Genomic DNA, 23,764 nt, shown 5'->3' on the forward strand with positions numbered 1-23,764 from the left:
AAACGTCACTACCTACAGCCCACTGTTGACCAATAACATACACGGTTGATGAGCACGTATCGTGCATGTTGTATGTATTACTTACTGTGTTCTCACGTTGCAGTCAGCTGGAGAAAGGAAAATATTATTGAGGAAACCATGAGAAAATACAATTTCAGTACAAGACTGTATTTATCGAAAAAAATCCACACATAAGTTCAAACCTGTGTTGGACAAATGGGTAAAGGAACGTCCCGTTCTTTAATTTCCTCCGCCTTAATTTTTCCAGTCGAAATCAGGAACGGTCCCTAAAAGGGGCTACAATGTAGATTTTTAAAAATGCCTTAAGCAGTTACTTGCTTATTTTATTTTTTAATATTTATTACTGAAGTGTGGTTGCCGCACTGCGTTCTGTTGGTCTCGGGCGTACAGCACGGCCAGCCGAGCCCTCTGCACGCCGCCCAGCGCCCACTCTGACCGAGGCAGTCACGAGACAACGTTGCGCCCATCTAACTGACTGAATTCCCCACGCTGTACTTTTCATGCCCGTGACTTATTTACTTTAAAACTGGAAGTTTGTACCTCCTAAACTCTTAATCCCTTAATCTCTTAAAATACAGATTTTAATTCCCAGACTGTCAGAGAGGGTGAGGGCGGTGATCTGATGGTGTGAAGTGTTAACTAGCATTCTAACGCGCAGAACCAGCCTAACTAACGTGCTCGGGCCCCGGGGGAGGGGAGGGCCAAGGTGTGGCCCCCAGGACTGGATGCAGGGGTGACTCCTCGGAGAAATTGTAAAGAATGAGAGAGAAGCACGTAGAATGAAGGCAGACAGATACATGTTTCTTTGCTTTCAGAGGGAGAAGGATGGGTCCTGTGGACATGTGGACCTGTGAGTTTGACTTTGGTGCAGACCACAAGCTTGAGTGACCTTGAGGGAGGTGGTGGTCACCAGGACCCGCCGTGCACTTGTCCCGGAATGAGACCAAAGGCTCAGGATATACCTATATCACTTTTGTCATTTATTAAAGAAAAACCTGCTTCTAGGAAGGAATAAAGGGAACACCCAACAGCCTGAAGCCAGGTCTTCTTCACTTCTGTTATTGGATGCTGGTTTTAAAGGTTCCTTTTAAATAGAAATACTGCCCAAGACTCCCGCCGCTTCCAGAAATTGTCAGACTTTGCAAAGGTGGAAGGTCCTTGAAAATTTAAAAGTAAACAAACTGCTGACAGTTTGACGCAGGAAAATAGAGACTCAAGTGCATGTTGTCAGAGCAGATAGAACAACAGTGGCCAACGTAAGAAAGTATGTTTGAAAGAGCAGAAAGGATCTGAGCCTCCCTCCCTCCACAGTGAAGTGTGTAAATGGAGATTTGGATACGCCTTTGCAGAGACAGGCAGTTGCAGAATTTTTAGCTCTTGGTGCCATGTTCTTTTGTGCATGTGAGAAACAGGAAGTTCTTTTGTTGATGGGGGCATCGCGGACCAGGTTCACCTAGTGAAGAAGACTACAGTCAGGTTTCATGGGCGTCCTTGTGTTTGTTGATGTTCCTCGTGGGGAGAGCTCTCCTGGCAGGCGGAGGATGCTGTCGTTAGCAGGTACTGGACACACTCTTTTAGGACATGGTGGCAGTGGGAGATTTTGATTCCCTCCCCTCGATTCCCCCACCCGCCGCATCCCTGGTCACCCCGGATGCCTCCCTCCAGGCAGGTGCCACGGGGCAGGCCCCACCCCTCGCCGCAGCAGAAGGCATGCCACTCCGGGAGCTGACGTCCAGCAACAGAGCAAAGACTTGGAAGAACGTATGTCGACAGGCATGTTTTCTTGGCCCCTCTCTCCTTCCTCACCGTAGAAAATATTTTTTTCACGGGGAGGGGGAGGGGAGGAGAGTGTAGAGTGAGCTTAGATGTTGCTGTGCTTTGAGCTGCTCCGAGCCACTTCACTCCAATGTGAAGGAGAGACCATGTGAGATTTTCCCAGATGTACTGGGGGTCTCCTCAGAGGAGCACCTGCCCTGGATCTCCGGGGGAGATGCAGAGGAAACGTCTGTGCGCGGAGACCAGGCAGGATGCTCCCGAGGGCTGCTGGGAGCCACAGAATGTTTCCGTGATCGGCCAGGTGTGGTGCAGATGTGGCTGGGGGGTGGGTGGTATGGGCGACCCCAGGGGGCCCGAGGTTAAGACCGTGGAGGCGTAGCCATGGTCCTTGTGGACGGACCGCAGGACACCAGATGCCATGTGGACACATGACGAACTCCGGTGGAAATGAACCCTTCCAGAACTTAGACATGGTCCCTGGAATCATTGGGGGGGGGGCAGTGTTGACAGAGCCTTTGTTGGAAATGAGGACTCCAAATAGGAATGAGGTCCCATGACGTAAAGATGAAGAAACGTGCATTTCTGGCTCCCTGAGGCTGGGGACTGAGGTCGGCCTTCTCTCAGCCCCCCCCGCCCCCGACACAATGAAGAACACACATGGGCTGCGCTGGGTTTGGTGGGTCTGGGCGCTCGATGGTGGCGGATGACGGGGGGTCAGTCTGCGGGGGCTGGTCCCAGGGCTCCGAGGCTGTCCTTCCCAGGGGAGCTGAGAACGCAGACGGGATGCTCATTCTCACTGGAGAGGGGCAGGTGCACAGCACTGCCGTCTGAACACGTCCCGAGGTGGGCGCCATCTCACATATGGGGTAAGCAGCACGCTGACCCCAGGGCCGGCCGCAGGTGCCAGTCGGCGAACTGCAGTAGACAGGTGCCGGGGAGCGGGGAGGGGGCTCCGGCTTCCTGTGAAGATCAGCTTAATGTGGCCCGGCAGAGTGGAGGGGGGTTTTAAGGATTTTTGTCTGTTAGAACACCATCCTTTCCCTAAGTGTCTTTTCTAGGAACTATTTCTTAGGTCTTAGGACCAGTCAGTGGGGGAGGGGACGGGAGCGGTGTTTATCCTGAGAAATGGTTTGCACTTTATCCTGTGAACACCATAAATTTTGTAAGTGAATTTCTAAGTGTCTCTCTTTACTTTAACTCCTAGGACTCTCTGAGCCAGATTTCCTCTTGTAAGTGTAGGAACTTAAGAGATGCCTCTTACGCATCAGCTTTATCCTTGGCCGTACCTTAGTTTCCTGCCCCTGTTCTCTTCCTGTCTGCCTCCATGCCTGCTTCTCCGGTCCCACAGCATTGCTGTTTGTAACCTACTTCAGATTAATTTTGAAATGCGGGAGAGGTAAAAATAATCTCCCTGCCCAAGGATGACTGTCTCCCATTTTGATGGGTCTCATTCTTACTGTTTTCTGTGGATTGTTTAAATCGTTGTGTTCATACTGTGGATGGTCCACATAATTTGGGTTTTGGACTTTTTGAGTTCATGTGTTTATATAAATATTCATGTTTCAAAAACCTACTATGAACATATTTTTTTAAGCTTTTTTTTTTAAAGATTTTATTTATTTATTTGAGAGAGAGAGAGAATGAGAGGGAAGAGGTTCAGAGGGAGAAGCAGACTCCCTGATCAGCAGGGAGCCTGATGTGGGACTCGATCCTGGGACTCCAGGATCATGACCTGAGCCGAAGGCAGTCGCTTAACCAACTGAGCCACCCAGGCGCCCTATGAACATATTTTTAATGTATGTACCATAGCTTAAAGGTTTTAGCTCTTGTTGGGCATTTCCGTCATTTATTGTTTTCCATTATTATGAGGAAGTAATTACCTTTGTGCATGATGTTTGCTTTGAGTTACATTCTTAGATAGATTCATGGTTATTTAATGACTGGGCCAAAAGAGTATGGGTAGACGTTTTGCTGCCATGCTCTTTCCTAGAAGGGCTGTACCTTTTTGCACAGGTCTGAGCAACATGTGAGAGCATCAGTTCCGTGGAACGTTGACGCCCTTGGTGGCGGCAGGCGTCCACGACCTCTGCTGAGTGTCTCTGTGTCCCTGGAAAGTATTCTCAGTGCGTCATGGAGAACGTCACTCCTCTTGGAGGAGATGACCCGTAATGCCCCGAAGCTCTGTCCGTTTTCCCCAAAGTGTGGTCCAGCGCCCTGAGATTGGGGGCTTTGCCTCTCGGAGGCTGAGGGGTTGCTGTGTGTGAGGTGACAGAGTCTGTGGCCAGAGAAGATCTGGAGTTGTTCACAGCAGCACTCCCCGGGCTGCAAGCGAGGACCTCAGTTGGCAGGTGGCATGGACATGGAGACAACTGTGGTGTCAGGCCACAGGAGGGACAAAGAAGACGTGTCTAAGAATGGGGTGGGGAGGAAGCTGTTTAGTCAGCGGGGGAGAGGAGGTCCCCTCTAGGACGTGCTGTTCGGGAATCAGCACCACAGTGGGGAATAAGAGCAACAGGTGGAGGTTCCAGTTTGGAATTCGTGGTTCTGTCACTGATGACATCTGAGGGACCCCTGCTGCCCACATGCAGCGTGAAATACTCCGGTTCAAACTGCAGTCTACCTAGTTCTGAGTTTTTACGTCCAGCAAGGAATGTCACCGGTCCTGGGCACCGAGGGCCGTTGTTTATCTAACAACGAGATAGGTTCCGAAGGCACAGAAATGAGTATGAGAGATCAACTCTGCCCTCAAGGGGTCGCAGTTCAGTGTGGGAAAGGGTCCCAATCCTGTTCTGGCCCCGTGCCCTCCTTCGGGCACCCGGGGTCCCAGGGGCTGCATGCTGCTGCTGCTCCCCAGGGCTCCCCCGAGAAGCAAACAGCAGCTCCTGAGCCAGCCGCAGAACCCTGACACAGAGAGATGCCTGCCCGGCTGGTTATTAGGACTCTAGCCTCCTCAGCTCGGGAAGGCCCCTCGGAGGGCATCTGGAGCCGCTGATACATGTTCCCGCCCTTGGGATCCAGAGTGATTCTCATCTTGTTGGAATCGATGCGTGACACCCCTGACGTTGCGGGACTCATGTCGGAGCATCTCACCTTTGTTCTGCTTCCCAGGGGGACCCTTCCTGGTGTCTCTGGCATTCCTTGCCACGGTGTTGGTAAAGAAGTGCTCAAGTAATGGCTGATTTGATTTTGGTTTTTCTAGGCAACCCCTTTGCCTTCTAGGGTTTGAAAGTATTCCTGGTGTCTCTTTGAGCAGGAGACCCTCAAGAGGAGCAACCGTTCCTTTTTATCACCCCAAAGGCCTCTGGATTACTGTCCTCAGGCAGCATTTAACAGATGCTGTAAGGGACGAAATGAAAGCAGGTCTTCGGCTGCGAGATCCTCCCTTGGAACATAAAGCACAGTGTGAGACTGTCTCCAGGAAGTTGTGGACTGACTGGACACCTTCCACCCGAGTTTTATTTATTTAAAGAAACACTTTGTAGCAATAAATAATTAGGCACATTTTGGTTGCAGGCTCAAAATGAAAATCGGAGATGGCCCAAGGGGTACCTTAGTGAGGATAGACCAGCTCTGGTGTAGGAATAAGCAAGTGCCTATGTCTCAGGGGCTTCACTTGATTGAGAAAGGTTTATTTCTTATCCACTGAGAGTCTAGCTGACCCACATCCACCTTGTTGTGCCATTTGGGGCACATACACGGCTTCATGGCTTATGCCCACATCCCACTGACCAGCGCTTAGAAACACGTCCCCCATCTAACTGCAGGGAGGACTAGAAAGTATCGAGCAGCATGCGTACATCTGGTAAACGCTCGTGGTCTCTGCCAGAAGGGAGAAGGAAACATGTTGGTTCACATAACTGAAATTCTGTGGGCATATTGGCATCAGGTAAGGCTTGATCCAGGTGCTTAGGGGATGCCAAAAGGACCTGGAGTCTCTCTGCTCCTCTTTAACTGTATTGCTTCTATTCTTAGAGACAGTGCCCTCATTTAGGCAAGACCCTTCCCAGCTCAGAATTACATCTTCTTGAAATCCACTGAAAAGAAAGCATTTCTGTTAACAGTTCCACTAGAGTTCTGGACCTGCTCTGGATAGGCCACATTGCTCCATGAGCCTCCCTGAATCAGTGGCTGTGCCCAGGAGGATGGGATAGGTGTAGGCTGATGGGATCAGGCTGAGGTAGTGAGCTCCCCCTTTGGAGCCTCGAGTGGGAATCCACCCAGATCACCTGTATGAGAAAGGGGAGGGCATGATATATATCATTTTAAATACTGTTACCCAAAAGGGGTCATGGATGCTGGACGTTCGCCATAAGAGCAATATTCCACTCTTAGGGTCGTTGTAATTCTAAACCTACTATGAAAATATTCCCAGGTTCTCTAATATTTAACCCTGAAGAGAATTTTGTTTGCCTGCTCAGGTGACTGCTCTCAGTATAGAATTGTACCCTCTCAGAGAAGTTACTCTATCCTTCCAGTGTTTCAATGTAATGTAAGCTTTTGTTTCCAATGGTTGTAATTTTTCAGAGTCCTTAATTAGATGTAAAAACTATGCACAATGGAAATTACTGCTGTGGTTAAATATTTGCATTGTGTGTTGTTAAAAGCAAGCATCAAAACATGCAATTGCTTGTTTTACAAGCATTCAATATTTTGAAATGTGAGGTCCCTGAAAACCCTGGGAATTCTCTTGGAAGGGAGAGAGCCGCTCAGATCACATCAGTTACATTTTCAGGGGAGCAGTGTCAGCATGGGGAGGGGAACGGGGTTTTGACGCACGGCCAGGTGAGGTGCAGCTCAGCCCGTCCCCGTCCCAACCAGGTGAGCCTTCTGCTTGATTTCTGGGCTTCCGGCTTCACCTTAGGGGGTCAGGTCGTTCAAAGAAGTGTAACTTGCAAATGACGCAGAGAGAGAATTTCCAAGGTGTCCTGAATTATAGGTAGCCCAATATTTACATTTTGCAAAGGAAAAAGGGTTGTAGGGTGCATTTGGGTCAAATATCTCATTTTTACTCTTCTGCGGTAATTTTCCTGGAATCGTTTTAGATGTGGTAAAGAGATTTTTGGTAGGGAAAGGATATGATTACTCTTCTTTTACAAGTTAAATTGAAAAGCAGGCCTCGTGAACCTGAGGTATGTAAAACTGAGAAAGAGGGCGCATTATGTCTTCGACAGATAGAGCAGCCAAAGACTGGCCATCCCTTTCCTTATGTGTTTTATGTCGGGTCGGGTGTGGCTTTCGGCGGACAGGTGTCAGGCGGTGGACTGTGGCTGCCGTAATGGATGTCTTGTCAGGATTTTGAAATTGGAGACTTTCATAAAGATGTGGATTTTCCTGCTCCTGTTGATGGATGCGCAGCACTGGTATTTCCGCGTGGTGACAGGTCGTTCCAGCTAAGCAGTGGCCGCGGCCGCTGGAGGGTGGGGCCCACTCCTGTCACCACTGTCACAGGCTGGAACTGTGTGCCGTGGGGCTGAGCTCCGTGTCGGCCAGAGGTGGCGAAATGAAATGCAGACAGCAGTGCCCGCGTTCCTTGAAGTGTGAAGACGTCCCCTCACTCATATGATCTCCCCGGGCCCTGGCAGCCCGGGGATGTGCGGCTCTTGCCGTGTGATGGTTACCTTGAATCTCTGGGAACTGCAGGGTTTTACGTAATGCAGTGATTTTACCTCGTTTGTTTGAAGCAGTGTCCTGGAAACAGGATGTGTGCGTGGAGGAGTGTGAGGCAGAGACCTCCGGAGATGAATTTCCTGGGGGTGTTTGAGAGCTTATGAGTCTGCAGATCCTTCTGTGTGCGTTCGCTCTTAAACGTAAAAGTTTTTTGAGTATAGTTGACACACGATGTTCTGTTAGTTTAAAGTGTACAATTGAGTCCTTAACTTGATCTCTCTAAATGCATAGTTGGCGCCGCTCATCTTTTTTGTCCGTCTGTCTGCCTCTCTCTGTCTCACCTTTGATTTTGTGGTAGAAAGGTACCCCCCCATCTACTGTCCCACTGTGATCCACTTCCCTCAGGCGTGCAGACCTCCACCGTCCCGCACCTACGGTCAGGCGGTTCCTTTGATCCAGACAGCGGAACGCTCCCACCCCATAGCTCATTAAGAGAAGTACATTTACAAGAAGAGAATTGCTCTTTGTTAAAAGAAACTACGAAAGTGGGGTACATTTATGTTGTTTTGCTTATGCCGCGGTCATAATTGTACTAATGCCAACCTGACAACCTTTCTGAGGACTGCGAATCTTACAGGAAGAAGAAACAAAAAGTTTATGTTCTGCGTGTACCCGCGTGTATTTTTGCTTTAAGAAGGTTTAGTGGGGTAACGGATACGTTACTTTCAAGCTTACGCTCTGTTACGTTAGGATACAATTCTCGGAGAGACCCGGGACGGAAATAGGGAGCTCAGGAGACAGAGGAACAAGGGCACATTTCTGATTGTTAATGGGGACTTTTTCATGGGTTTTATAAACGGATGGTGGTGGGTGTCAAGTCACTCTGTTATTTATATTCCAATGGACATATTTAAGAGAGTGATGTAATGGTTTAATTTTAAATGTCAGGATTTACAGTACACTAGAAACTTTATCCTTAGCAACTGTTGAAACTCTGATGAGAAACAATAAGTATCAATTTTTAAATGTGTAAGTGGGTACATCGTTTTAAAAGGTTTCTCTTAGGAATTTAAGGAGAAATGCTCTTGGAAGACCCTTGTTTGAGAACAGGAGCTGTCAGGCCAGGCTCTGTGTGCAAGTCAGCTGAGCACATCCCACTGCCCAAGTTCCACGGCAGACTAGGGCATCAGACTAGCCTGGGATCAGACTGGGCGCCGGCAGTTTTGGAAGGGTCCCCAGGGGAAGTCAAGTCTGAGTGCCCTGTAGCAAAGCCATCAAAGGAGGGCATCTGTCAGTGTGGGCAAGAGGTAAAGTAATGATTCTGAATCCGGGCTACCCATTAGAATCTCGAGAGAAGGTATTTTGGGAGCATTGTGTGTGTGTCTGGTTAATTGAGGTAAATTTGCGTAGAGTACGAGTCACCTTTTTATGATACAAGTTCTATGAATTTTGGTAAATGCGTATCATCTTGTAGCAATCAAGATATAGAACATTTCCATCATCCCCCTCCCCCAATTTTCTTTTCTCCTTCCTAGCTGGCCCCTCCTTCGGCCCTCATCCCCCGGGAGCCACGGATCTGTAGTTGTGCTTTTTCCAGAATGTTATTTAAATGGTGTCATACACCACGTAGCCTTTTGAGTTAGGCTTCCTTCACGTAGCATAACGCGTTTGATATTCTCCCAGATCGTGGGGATATATCAGGAGTTCACTTCTTTGCATAACTGAGGAGGATACTATAGTATGGCAAACCAGAGTTTGTTTTTCCATTTGCCAGATGAAAGACACCAGATTTGCTAATAGTTTTGGCTGTTATGAATAAATCCACTCTAAGTATTGGTGTGAATGTATGTTTCCATTTCTTTGCAGGTAAATACCTGGGGATAAAACGGCTGGGTCACGTGCTGATTGCATGTTTAACATGATAAACTTTCAGTCTGCTTTGCAAAAACGGTTGAACCTTTGGTATTGGTACCAGGGATGTATAATGTTCCAGATGTTGCACACCCTTGCCAACACTTGATATTTTCACGCTGTAATTTTATTTTAGCTATTCTAATACGTGTGTGATGATACCTCATGGTGGTTTTCATTTGCATTTCCCTAATTATTAATGACGTTGAACAGTATTTAGTGGCTTATTTGCCATCTGTATATCTTCTTTGGTAAAGTATCTTTTCAAATCCTTTGCTGTTTAAAAACGGGCAACTAATGTGGGTTGTCTTATTCCATTTTGGAGATTATTTGTATGGCTTGGGTACACATCTCTTACCGTGTATGTGATTTGAAAATAGTTTTTTTTTTGGTGTGCAGCATGTCATTTCTTCCTTTGAACAGGTCTTTGGCAGAGCAAAATATCGATATATATACATTTATATATATTTATATAGATGAAGTCCAATTTCCCTTTGTCTTTTATGGAATTGCTTTTGTTTTTGTATCTTAGAAATATTTGCCAAACAAGGGGTCACAAAGCATGTTCTTCTAGAAATGTAATAGTTTTGGGTTTTACATTGAGGTCTGTGATCCACTTTGGGGTCAGTTTTTGTGTGTGGTGCAATGTATGGGTGAAGTTTCAGTTTATTGCATAGGAATGTCCAGTTGTTCCAGCACAATGTGTTGTAAAGACTGTTATTTCTTAAGTTGTCTTTCTGTTTTTGTGAAGACTGTTTGACCATAAGTGGAAGGCATATTCTCGACTCTCAGTTTTGTTCCCCTGAACCATGTGTCTATTTCTTCACCAATACCACCCTGTCTTGATGACCGTTCTGTATAATGAATCATGAAATCAGGTAATGTGAATCCTCCAAATGTTTTGACTGTTCTAGTGTCTTTGATTTGCAATATACATTTTGGAACTAACTTGTCCATTTCTTTAAAAAAAAAATTCCTGCTGGGATTTTGATTGGGATTGCATTGAATCAGCAGAAAATATACCTTTGTAATAATGAGAACTGCCATCTTAACCATAATGAGCCCTCTGATCCACGAACATGGTACATTTGACAGTTTATGTAGGTTTTCTTTGATGTTTATCATCACTCTTACCATTTTTAGCGTACAGATGCTGCACATAACTTTTAGATTTATACCAAAGTGTTCCATGTTTTTGGGGTGCTATTGTGAATATTCTTTTTAAGATTTGAATTTACAGTCTTTATGGCAATTATATAGGAACAAAATTGATTTTTGTATATTGACCTTGTATCTTAAACTCATTTATTTTAGTAGCTGTTTTTTTGTTTTTGGTTTTTTAGACTCTTAGGTATATTTTACATGGTCAGTCATGCCATTTGCAAATACAGTTTTAGGATCTCCTTTTCGATCTGTAGGCCTCTCCCCCCTGTTCCTTTGCACAGGCCAGAAGCCCTAGGATGATGCTGAGTAAGAATGGGGATAGCTCCTGTCCTTGCCCAGTTGCCAGTCTTACACCATTAACTATGACATTGTGGGTTTCTTGTAGGTGCTTTTTATGAAGATGAGGGAGTTCTTCTCTATTCCTTATGTGTTGAGATTTTATCATAGATGGATATTGAACTTTGTCCAATCCTTTTATTGTGTTGCTGCCACAATCACGGGATTTTTCTTAGTTAGCCTGTTGGTATTGTAGATTATGTGGCTTTTCAGATATTGAATCACCTGTATTCCTTGCACCTTGGATTTTCTAATACTTTGTTGAGAGTTTGTGTGTCTAAGCTCTTTTCTATATATGTATATATCATTTTATATATATGGATAAAAAAAATATGTATATATATAGTTATACACACACACACACACACACACAATATTGCCTTTAACTAGTTTTGGTGTCAGGGTCATGCTGATGTCATAGAATGAGGTGTGGAGTGTTCTCTCCTGTTCTGTTTTCTGAGAGAGACTGTATAAATTCAATGTTAGCACTTCCTTATGTATTCAGTTTAAATCATCTGGTGAAACCACCTGGGCCTGGAGGGTTTTTTTAAGAAGCTTTTAAATTGCATGTTTTATTGAATGGGTTTAGGACTATTCACATTTATTTTATATGAGGTGAGTTTTGATAGTTTATGTTTTTTTTTGATGAGTTGGTCCATTTTATCTAAATTGTCAGATTTATGGGAATAATGTTCATCGTATCCCTTTATCTGCCTTTTCATGACTGTGAGGTCTATAGTGATGTCCCGTATTTCATTCCTGCAACTAGTGATATGTTTCTCTTATCTCTTTGTTCTTGGTCAGTTTGGGTAGAGATTTATGAATTTTATGTGCTTTTTCAAAGAACCAGCTTTCACTTTTCATTTATTTCTCTTTTTTTCCATTTTAATTGCGTTCTACTCTAATTTTTATTACTTTGTTTTGTGGTTTTGGTTTTAATTTTTTCCCTTCTTAAAAATCTAGTTTCTTCACATGGAGACTTAGATCATTTTGTGAGATATTTCTTCTTTTTCTTTTTTAAAAGATTTTTATTTATTTATATGACAGAGAGCAGGAGAGCGCAGGCCGGGGGAGCCGCAGAGGGAGAGGTAGAAACAGGTCCCCCGTTGAGCAGGGAGCCTGATGCAGGACTCCATCCCAGGACCCTGGGATCATGACCTGAGCTGAAGGCAGTCGCTTAACTGACTGAGCCACCCAGGTGCCCCAAGATATTTCTTCTTTTTCTGATAAAAGCACCTAATGCTATAAATTTTCCTCTAGGCACTGTTTTAGCTCTGTCCCTCAAACTTTTATGGTATATGTTTATTTTCATGTAATTTACAGTTATTTCCCTTAATTTCTCTCGTGATTTCCTTTTTGACCTATATGTTATTTAGATATTTTGTTGTTTACTTTTGAAATATTTCAGAATTTTCCACATATCTTTCTGATACTGATTTCTAGCTTAATACCAATTTGGTCAGAGCACATACATTGTAGGATGACAATTCATTTACATGTTTGAGTATTTTTTATGTTTCAGAGTAAGGTCTGTCTTGCTAAATGCTCCTTAAGTTCTAGAAAAGAATATTATATTGCTTTTGTTGGGTGGAGTGCCCTGTAGCTATCAGTTAGGTTACTTGCTTGATAGTGTTATCCAAATATTCTATATCCTTACTGATTTTCTGTTCCTTCCATAATTAAGAAAGGAGTGTTGACCTCTCCAAATATAATTATGGATTTTTCTGTTTCTCTTCTTAGTTGTGTGAGTTTTTGCTTTATGTATTTTTGAAATTCTTTAGTTTAAGTGCATATACATTTAGGATTGCTATATATTGTAGGTAAATTTGCCCCTTTACAAACATATAATACTTCTTTTTTTCCCCTTTATATTATGGCTTATTTGGAGGTCTTTTTTTTTTTTTCCTCATCTTAATATAGGTACTTCAGTTCTTTTGTCACTGTGCATGGTATATTTTCCCCATATGACTGAGTATTGCTTTTATATGCACCACAACAATCTTTGGTTTTTAATTGGTGTGCTTAGACAATTTATGTGTCCAAAATGATGTAATTTTACATACATTTGCCTTAAAATCTGCCATCTTTTTAGTTATATATTATTCTGTCTGTTTTTTGTGCCCCCCCCACCCCCACCTACTTTTTAGTTAATGGAGTATTGTTTACAATTGTATTTTATCTTGACTGTGGGGTTATTATTTATACTTTTAAAAAATCATGGCAGTAGCTGCCCTAAGGTTTTCAATACGGACCTCTGCTTTATCACAATCTAATTTCCAAGCAATGTTACACCACTTAACATGCAGCGTGAAAAACTCCCAACAGTAAATTTCCAATTTCTGTTACTTTAGTTTTATTAGTGTCATTTATTTTTAAATTTAAGACATGGGATAAACCCACACTATATTGTTATTATTTCTGCTTTATACAGTCAATTATCTTTTAGAGCAATTGAAAACAAGAAAAAATTGTATTCTATATCTACTTTTATTTTAACCATTTCCAGGAGTCTTCATTTCTTTGTGTAGATCCCTGCCTGATATGTTCTGTCTGAAGATCTGCCTTTGCCCTCTCTTGTCTCAGAGGTCTCATGGAAATGCATCCCTCCCTAGCTTTTACTTTTCTGGGGATATATTTATTTTGATTTCTGAAAATATTTTTACCTCTTTAAAGATGTTGCTTTATTGTCTCCTGGCTTCTGACAGGAAGCACATCGAAATCCTTATCTTTGTTTTTCTGTGTGTAATGTATCTTTTTCTTTGGCTACCCTCAAAATTTTCTCTTTATTTTTCTTTTTCCGCTCTTCAGAGATGATGTGTCAATATGTGCTTTTTCTAATTTATTTATCCCATTTGGGATTCTTGGAGCTTGTTGGTCTGTGGTTTGATGACTTTCATTATTTTTGGAAAATTGGCACTCCTAATCTCTTTCCAGATACTCCTCTTCCCATTTTTCACTCTCTCTTTCTCTTGGGATCCCAGTTCAAGTATGGCAGACTCTTCTGTGCTGTCCCACAGTCTGGATGCTCTGCTTCTCACTCTTTATTTTTTTCTTGTAGCTTGTCAGTTCCAGTAATTTCTATTGGCCTGTTTTCCTAACACCAATTCCTCCTTTGGCCCTTTTTAGTCCATGAATAAGCCCACTGAAGATTCTGCTTCTGTGTGAAGTTTTTGTTATTTTCTTACTGCTCCTGTTTCCATGACGTTTTCTTTGTTCTGGGTCAATCACAGTCCCCCATCAGGCCACGAGGCTGTCACCTTTTCCACCAGCATTGACTTGCAGGGCACCTGGAGTCTCTTCCTCAGGCTCTGGCCCAGGTGAGCCAGTGCCCAGGTCCTGTCTTCTTGAAGGACATTTACTTCATGACATGCATGTCTCTAGTGAACTATTTTATGTATCCCCCAGGGTCTAACATGAAAGAAAGCATGTCAAATACTTTCCACAAGGGGACTTCAGTACAAGCCTTGAGGAGAGGCTGACGATCGGCATGGGAAGGGGAGGGAGGCAGATTCCTTGCAGTGGGAGCCCTGTCCTCTCCAGGTGAAGAGACGAGGGGAGGAGGTGATGCTCCCACAGTCTGGTTTCCTGGACAAGTGTTTGCTGCTGGGGCTGCCAAGAACAAAGATACAGCTGATTTCTAGGAAGCACCCCCAGACATACTGTATGGGGGTAGAAGCCGTGGCCCCACTCCGTTCCCCCCTTCAGCCTTCTGCTAGGGGCTTTCCAGCTGACCTGGGAGCCTGGGGATGCAGCCTGCAGGGGTCAGTCCCCCTACGGTGCAGAATAGAACAGGGACTGTCAAGAAGAGCTCGGAGGTGGCAGCCATCCATCTCCCAGAGACCTCTAGTGTAACCACCTAATTAAGCAAAGCTAATTTGATTACCTCCTGCAGTAAGGAAAACACCTGTGGAGAATCTCAGTGGTCTCCCAGAGAAGGGAGGTCAGGAATGGAAGTTTAGAATTTTGGGATCTGAGCCCAGCTGCTTGAAGGTGAGTCTTCCTTGGGGGCGTCAGGTGCACATCAAAGTGAGGGGCTTGAGGAGAATGTGCATGCACAGTTATTTTGTGAGGGAGCTTTGCATCCAGGTGAGCCATCTGTTCTGAAAAGGGGGGCTCTTTGCCCAGATGAGCAATATCTTGTTTATATAAATCAGTTTTCAGGAAATTTCCTGAAGCAAACAGTGAGGTTATTTATTATTTCACAGTCTTATCGTCCCAAGTGGGAATTTCCTCGCACGGATCATAAAGTCGTTCTGACATAGACGCTCTTTGAGTCTTGGTTAAACTTTGTGGCTACAGATGGTCTCGGTTCCGAGGGCACAATTGACAGACACTGGCCTCAGTCTGTAAAATGGATCCCAGCTTCCCTTTGTCGCTCCGTGGTGGAGGATAAATGCGGGCAGCCTCACGCGTGTATTTTCAGTGCGTGGTTAATATGAAGACATTAGAAGAACTTATCTTGGCATGCTTGGAGGAGAAGCAGTTACCTGTGTGCCAATTTACAGACACCCCGGAGTCAGCTTTCTGAACAGGTTGTCATCACTGCCTAACAGCTCTGTGGGGAGGCTGCAAGATGAAGCTTGAGGTGATTGCTGTGTGCATGTGTGTGCCTGTGTATGTGTGTGTTCATGTACGTGTGCCCATGCGTGCCCGTGTATATGCGTGTGTGCCGGTGCGTGTATGTGTGTGCGCATGTGCATGCCTCTGTGCGTGCATGTGCGTGCCTGTGTGCGTGCGTGTGCATGTGCGTGCCTGTGTGTGTGTACGTGTGCGTGCCTGTATGTGTGCATGCCTGTGTGTGCACATATGTGTGGCTAGCAGGTAGCTTAGGCTGCTGTTGTTGAATCACTGTTTAACCCATGTCTATTTGCAGGCTGACTGTAGGAGCTGTGACCTTATTTGTCCTGAGCATTTAAGGATGTTTCTCAGCTAAGCAAATAGGAATGGAAAACTCCCTCTGCTAGCAAGCGTCTCGGAGTGTCAGCTGTTGATCAGCTAGATTTGCGACATGGATTTGGACATGGCTGGGATTTGGGAAAGGGCACAAAAATCTGTGTGTACTTCTCACCCTAGTATGGCTCTCCAGATGTGTCTGTGTTTTAGTCATGGTGAACATTCTTCATTCCATGTCAGCCCTGGAATAATGGCGGTAGTTTGTGTTCCTCTCCTGATGGGGACGGAAGGAGCGTGTTTCTTCATAAAGCTGTGCCTCATCCTGGGGCCAGGGGGAGGATTCAGTGTCATTGTGGTGGGCGCCAACTGTGTTTGCACACTCAGCTTCCATTCCCATGTCTCCTACAGCGTCCTGTTTCCTTTGGGAACCACCCCCTTGTCCGTGTCAGTCCGTATAGTGAGTGTGGGCTGAGCCCACCTCTGAGACGGTTACTGCAGTCCGTCCTCCTGGCTCAGTGACTGGGTCTAAGATTGGTACCTGATTCCCGTTCTAGTAAAAGAGAGGCAGGCTCATGACTTTTGGTGGAAACCACCAAAAAGGTGAGGTCACACTTTGTGGGGATGAAAAGCAGTAAGAATGATGTGTGCTAGAACTGCTGGGACCCACCTCACAGAGTGCGGGAATGCAGCCAACACAGAGGCAGGGAGAAGACAAACATGGCGGTGTCATTTGAGGCTTGATCCAGCTATGCCTGAAACTGTGAGCTTCAGTTACATGAGCCAATAAAGCTTTTTTTTTTTTTAAGCTGTTTTTATCTAGGTTTTTCTCATTCACTGCTGCAAGAATCCTGACTGATGTGCTCATCAAAGGACTAGAGTGATAGCTATTAGGAGGTGCCAGCCAAGCACGTAGTCTCCACTGAACCTCAAAACAACCCTCTCAGTGGAGACCTCTTGCTGGGCTGGCAACAATGATGTGTTTGCTCTTCCCCTGGACTATGCTAGCATCACTAAAACACTGGAAGTCCTGTTCTAAAGGGTAGAATTTAGTGATAGGGACGCTAACAGCTGAGTTTAAATCAGCAAATAGCTGCTTCTCAGCACACTGCCTGCCCTTTGGTCATGAGAATTCACACACATCATGGACCCCACATAAGTTGACTTCCTCGTGCTTTTACTTATTCGTCTACTTTCTGGAGCTCTGTGGTGGGCCATCTGAGGTCAGGGGCTGTGTTTTGGGTCTCTTCATGCTGAGAACGTAGCCTGAGAGAGCCTTCAAAGCTCTCCTAAATAGTGAATGAACGAGTGTGTGAATACGGCCGTGTTGATTCATTTTGAAATCTCCAGGCCAGAGTAACAAAATGGCAGCTGACAGGTCTGACGTAGTCTCTGGACAAGTTGGGTTTGATCAGTAGAATCTTGTTGTTTTCTTAATTGACTAGTCAACATTTCAAATCACAAGAATTAACATGAGCTTGGATTTCTGGTGTCTCTTAAAGGTTGGCACCCCTGGCGGTCTCTTAAAGGGCTGGGATCCCCATGGGCTCTCTTCGGTGGGGCCCAGTGGCTGCTGCGTCCTCTGACGAGGCACATGCCCTTCTGTTTGCCCACCAAGTCTGCCCCCCTCATTCTGATGTTTGTCCCCCACTGAACTGCAGAGCCAGGCCCCAGAGCCGGCAAGACATCAATGACTCTCTTCTGAGCTGTGCCCACTGGACACTGTGTATTGTCTTTTGAACATTTGTCCTAATTTGGATCTACGTTTTCATCACCTGTTGTGTCTGTTATTATGTAGAAGACGAAGAGGGGAGATAAGAAGCAGAAGAAGAAATGCCCAGCAGAGCAACCCAGATTCTTCATCAAATAAAATTAGTGCTTCTGGCACATGTGCACATGTGTACATACACATAACGACCCTTTAAGATCTCCCTCCCTCCCTCCCTCCCTCCCTTCCTCCCTCCCTCCCTCCCTCCACCCTTCCTTCCATCCATCCCTCCATCCCTCCATCCCTCCATCCATCCACCCATCCATCCACCCAAACATCCCTCCCTCCCTCCAACCATGCATCCATCCCTCCACCCTTCCTTCCATTCATCCCTCTATTCATCCATCCATCCCTCCACCCTTCCTTCCATCCATCCCTCCATCCATTCATCCACCCCTGCATCCACACACCCAAACATCCATCCATCCATCCACCCATCCATCCATCCATCCATTCATTCATCCATTCCTCCATCCACCCATCCATCCATCCACACACCCTAACATCCATCCATCCCATATTTGGGAGCACCTACGGTGTGCAGGGCATTGTACCAAACAGGAGGACAGGGGTGTCCGCCCACATGGGGCTTATGTGGGGAGGTAGATAACAGAAAACTGATAAGTGGAATAACCTCAGAAATGCTGAGTGCCAGGAAGGAAATACTACTGTGTGTCCAGAGTGAGGGGTGGTGTTTGGATGATGAGGTGGGGAAGCCATCCCAGTGGAGGAGGTATTTAAGTAGTAGACACGTGTTACATGTGTGTTGGGGTTCCTAGGTTGAAACCTCACCCCTAGTGTGACAGTATCAGGAGGTGGGGCCTTTGGAGGTGATGGGGATTAGGTGAGGTCATGAGGGCTGGGCCCACGTGAATGGGATCTGGAGGGCTTGCTTCCTCCCTGTGCTTTCTGCCCAGTGGGGACACAGGGAGAATATGGTGGTGGCAGTCAGGAGGTGGGGCCCTGCCACAGCCCATCCACACCAGTACCCGGATTCTGCAGCCTCCAGAAGTGTAAGAAGTACAATTTATGTTGTTTATAAGCCCCCAGTCCGTGGTACTGTGTTAGAGTGGCCCAAACAGATTGACCCTGAGGCAGTTGTTAGGATTATCTGGGACCAGAACTTTCTAGGGTCTGAGTGAGGGCGCTGAGCATAAGGGCACCAAGAGCCTTGGTGTTCTAAGCCATGGTTCTGCAAACGCGCGCATTCGTCAGACTTTGTGGTCCTTCTAGTCACTGTCACAACCGATCACCTCTGTCCTTGTGCCAAATCAGCCAGTGTGTATGCACAGTGTCCCCGCCTCTCTCCAATAAAACTTATTTATAAATGTCAACAGTGGCATTTCATATGCTTCTCACATGTCATGAAATACTATTCTTTTATTGATTTGGGGGAGCCATTTAAAGATGTGAAGCCATATTCACTTTGTGGGCTGTAGGGAAGCAGGTGGCCGTCTGGGTTCGGCCCGGGAGCCATTGTTTCCTGACTTCTGTGTGCAGGGCGCTGGCGCTGGGGAGTCGCAGATGAGGAGGGTGGTCCGCAGTGGGATCTGGGATGTAGATAGGAAGCAGGCCACATAGGACACATCAGGGGGAAGCCCTTGGCAGGTTTTACAAAGCAGAGTAACATGATCCAATTTGCATGTAAAAAACATAATCATCTCGTCAACCCTCAGTGCAGGGTGGAATGCTTTTCTTTTGCAAATTCTATGAAATTCTTCCTCAAAAAGAGCCCCCCCCCCTTTTTCTCACCCATGAAGAGGAAGACAAAGGGTACATTTCTGCTTTTGTGAAGTCGGGTCTGTGTGAGTTTTATTTCTGGCAGATTTGCCTCTGCCTGGTTTACCTGCTTCTTTGGTCGGCGGGTAGCAGAGGCGGTTGGGACACGGTAGCAAAGTCTCCACGAGATGCACGGACCTTTGTGCGGGGCTCCCGCCGGGCTCGGCGTCCAGCCGTGGTTGCAGAGCCGGGATTTAAGCAATTCTGTTGCTGACATTTCCTGCTGCTTTGGACAAGTCAGCTTAAATTCCTATTTGTTTTTATACCAATGTAAGCGACAGCAGTCTGGTTCTCTCTTAATTGTCTTCGTTCCTGCCCGCACTTGAGTTGCTGCGAATCGGGGAAACAGTGGGATCCTGACAATCAGAGTGACCTCTTCCCTCCTGCCGAGCGGTTTTCCTTCCCCGGGTTCATCACATCAGAGTCCTGCATCTGCCGCGAGCCCCTCTCCCGTCAGACGCTGGGTCAGGAGACAAAGAGATCGGGAAAACAGTCTTTGCTGCCTGGGTCTGATGCGGAGCATTCAAGGCGGCGTAACCCTCTGAGCCCCTTGGCTAGACGGCGGTGTTCTAGGCTCCTGCGTGGCACCAGGATCCCTAGCACGTGCCCCCCCCGGTCTGCTGGGGAGCTGTCAAGGCCGGCTTGCTCGGGGTCTTTGCAGGAGAAGGCATTTAGGTTTTCCGAGGAGAGCTGGCTGCCTCTCTGTGCCGGGAGGAGCGTCTGCAGCACGCTTTCTGATGCTCTCTGTCCTCACCTGCACGTGTGAAGGAGGGTCTACACGACGGCCAGTGCATATGCGGCTCGAGCTCACGCGAATTTGCACAAAGCACACCTTGTAGTAATGAATTTGTTGACATGATAGAAGTGACCTCACCCATCCAAGCATGCACAGTCGGCATCCTGCTCAGCATTTAACCCAGAAACTTCCCTTTGAGATTAGTCCCGGCAGATGCTGAGGCTGTCCTCTGGCTTCTGCCCTGCAGCTGTAGTGGGTCTGGCTCCGCGGTGGACACACAGCACCAGCCGCAGGCTTCCAAACGACATCCCTGTATTTGTTTTCTTCCCTGGGGGGGGGGGGGGGCAGATTTGACCCTTGAAGCTTTCAGACCGAGAGGGAGATAAGTTTGTAAGTTACTCTGCAGTCAGATGAAAAGTCTTTTTTGAACAGCTGATCCTGAGGAGATAACACCGCGGTTGCCGCACCCCCCCAGCCGGGGGTGCATCACAGTGGAGCCTGATGCTCACGCTGGACATCAAGACGGCCCTTTGATCAGAAAGTTCACATGCCTCGTGCTATAAATGGCTCCCTTCTTTCCACTTCCTGTATAAACTGGATTAGGAATTCTGTGCCTCTGAACTTAAGCTTTTGTTTGGGGAGATTTCCTTGTCTCAGGGAAAGGAGGCGGGGTATTAAAACGGGCCCTCAGCTCGGGAGGGATTTAATCCTATCTGTGTAGGCGCTGTCGCCACCGAGAAGTTGCCGTTTAGAAGGTGATGGTCGTTGACTGAAGCTGCTGGAAGGAGCTTGCAGGACGCACGCAGGCAGCATTGAAGGGTTTGATAACCTTCCGGAGCCCGGATCTTTGTCTGAGTCAAGACTGTGAAGTAAGGGGGCGCCTGGGTGGCTCAGATGGTTAAGCGTCTGCCTTCGGCTCAGGTCATGATCCCAGGGTCCTGGGATCGAGTCCCGCTTCGGGCTCCCTGCTCGGAAGGGGGCCTGCTTCTCCCTCTGCCTCTGCTGCTCCCCCGGCTTGTGCTCTTTCACTCTCTCTGTCAAATAAATAAATAAATAAATAAAATCTTTAAAAAAAAAAAAAGACTGAATTAAGGAAGGCAGCTCCTTGGTGAACGTAGACACACACCGATGTGGATGGGGAAGCAGCATCACCAGCCCATCCCGGCCCCTCTGCTTGCTGGGCATGGCCTGTAGAGGCTGGGAACAGAAGGCACCCCACAGCAAAGGGCCCGGGTGTTAGTGGGGACTCGGAGTCCGGCGGCTTCTGAAGATCGTTTTTTGGTCCAAGAGCTAGAACCAGAGATTAGCTGCCAATGTTTAACAACTGGTTCTCACACCTGCACGGCTAATTTCAAGCTGCTAAGAGTTTACCAACCGACATGCAAAACCTCTGAAGATTTAACAGTCGGCTCCTGAAAATGGGTGTGAGTGCATGGACGCCGGTTAGACCCAGTGTTCGGGGTTCCTGAGTCGCCTCCGTTTGTGGGGAGAATTCAGGAGGGTTTCAGCCTGGTGTCTTTGCTCAGACTGATTAGCTGAGAAGGGGGCTTGGGACTTTCACCACTGCACGCCGTGCCCTCTGCCTCTGGCCTGGGGGACGGAGAGGGTGCAGATGACACCGCCGGACCCCAGGCTCTCTCTGCGTCTTGGGTCGGCCCCGTTTCACGGAGGACCTGCCCCCCGGAAGCAGAGTGACCACTCACAGCTCCAGGCTTGCTTCCTGTCTGCCCGGCTTCGTCAGCAGAAGAGCAAGAGGGGCCTCTTTGTCCCAAGAGTTCCCGGAAAGTTTAATAAGACTTTGCTCTCCTTGGATTTGCAATGGCTTACGGGCTCATGTCGAACTCATCGTTGGTTAGTTCCGCGAATAACTGATTGTTTTTGGCCTGGGCCACCAGCTCATTCCCAGGGCAGTGCCTGTGTCTCTGGGGTCAAGATTTGGGGGATGCCAACAGCCTTGTGGCAACCAGACAGTTCCCGTCTGCCATCTCCAAGTCTTTACGTAGACAGAGATGCCGGCTTTGTTTCTGACACCAGCTGGGTGTCCTGCAGTTCAGCTCAGTCCCGCCAGTGAGGGCCCCGAACTGGCATCACACCCCACAGGCTAAAGTCCGAGCGCTTTCATTCCCCCACCAGCTGCCCAGGGTCAGCCCAAGACCGCCCTTGTTTCAGACGCCCGCACTTCTGTCCGACCTGTGTACAAATCCAGGGTTCCCAGGACCCCACTTCAGGTATCCTAACTCACCAGAACTCACAGAACTCACTGGAACGCCATGCTTACAATTTTAGCTTCATTATAAAGCGTATGAGTCAGGAGCCGACGAATAGAGGAGATGCACCGGGCACGGTCTGGGGGTGCAGGTGGGATTGGGGGGGTTGGTCCCGATGCGTTCCCTGCATGAAATCCTGAGTGGATGGGGGGCGCCTCCACCACAGGGGCTGGAGGAAGAAGGCTTTGCTCATGCTTGGATCTTCTGGGACGTTCTGCAGGAGGCTCCAACGTTGCTTTTCACTGTGCACACAGGCTGTGTACTTCCGTAAATCCAAATAAGTTACCTCCAGTGAATACATACTCTAAAATCATTCTAAATCCGTTTTCTTGGGGCGTAATTTGCATACAACAAAGTGCACCCCTTTTAAGTGTATAGTTCGTGTTACTTTGACAGATGTAGGCACCACATCAGCATTACCACGGTGGGGATGGAGAACATTTCTGTCTACCTTCTGCCCACTCGACGACGACGCCCCCATCCCTGGACTCACATGACTGCTCTCTGAGACCTTTTAAGACCCAGGCGTGTGAGAGGAAATCGAACCCCACCCCTCCTAATGGGGGCTCGGTTGTGAGGTGCCCCATCTGTCTTTGTGATATCTGGGGTCTTGGCTCAGAGGCTGGAAGGCTGGAGTGTGGACTTGGCTGGACTGGAGAACCATTCCAAGGTGGCTCCCTCCCAAGACTAGCAGGTCGGCTTGGGCTCCTCCCGAGTTGGCCACATGTCAGGGCCGCTAGAGTCTCCTCGCAAGGTGGCACCGGCTCCCCCAGAGTGAGCGATCTGGAGAGGTGGGGGCAGGAGCAGCATGTCCTTGGGGCCTCCTGCCGCCTCCGGGGAGTCACACACATCATCTGTACCACAGGCCGCTCACTGGAAGCTCATGGTGGTTCCAGCGTGCACGGGGAGGGGTGGTGGTTGTGGGTTTCGGCTCATGCTTCCAAGGAATGGGTGGTAGAGAATTCTGAAACCATCGCAGCCCTAAACTAACCTCCCTTGCAGGAGGGAAAAAATCCATTGTTGTCAAGTGGGAAAATTACGCCGTGTAAAAGGATTCTTCAATTTTACAAAGGAACGGACCAACAGGTTGCTTAAAATCCTAGGTTCCCCATTTTAGTGTGAAACGGCACACACTCTGCCCCCAAGTCTCAGCGCGAATGACGATGCAGGAAGGCAGGTGGGTTTCCTCCGGTCCCTGGGGAAGGACGCGGGTTTTGCATCGGGGCACCTGCTGGTTTCTGCTCCCGTGGGCTGGTCCTTCAGTGGGGCTCCCCAGCAGTCCTCACTGTTTTGTAAGGCCAGCATCATCATGTTCCCTGCCAAGCATTCCCATAAAAGAGCCATTTCCTTTTTAACCTGGTTCCTAAGACAGACACAAAGGTCTGTGGTTCTTGCTCTTGCCTGAGAGTGTCCTGCCACACGGCCTGGATTTGTCTGACAGCCAGCCTGCGTCCCTTGCCAAGACCAAGCTCCTGCCCATCTCCCGATGCCTCAGGTCTCTAAGTGAAG

The 23,764-nt window shown here is 47.4% G+C and overlaps 1 protein-coding gene across 1 annotated transcript in view; it reads left to right on the top strand.

Annotated features, from left to right (window-relative positions):
- TMEM132D (transmembrane protein 132D) overlaps positions 1-23,764 on the top strand; it is a 557,603-nt gene that overhangs the window by 5,737 nt on the left and 528,102 nt on the right. The gene's annotated exons all lie outside the window — the stretch shown is intronic.

Source organism: Zalophus californianus, chromosome 14 (assembly GCF_009762305.2).
Source record: "Zalophus californianus isolate mZalCal1 chromosome 14, mZalCal1.pri.v2, whole genome shotgun sequence".
NCBI classification, from domain to species: domain Eukaryota; kingdom Metazoa; phylum Chordata; class Mammalia; order Carnivora; family Otariidae; genus Zalophus; species Zalophus californianus.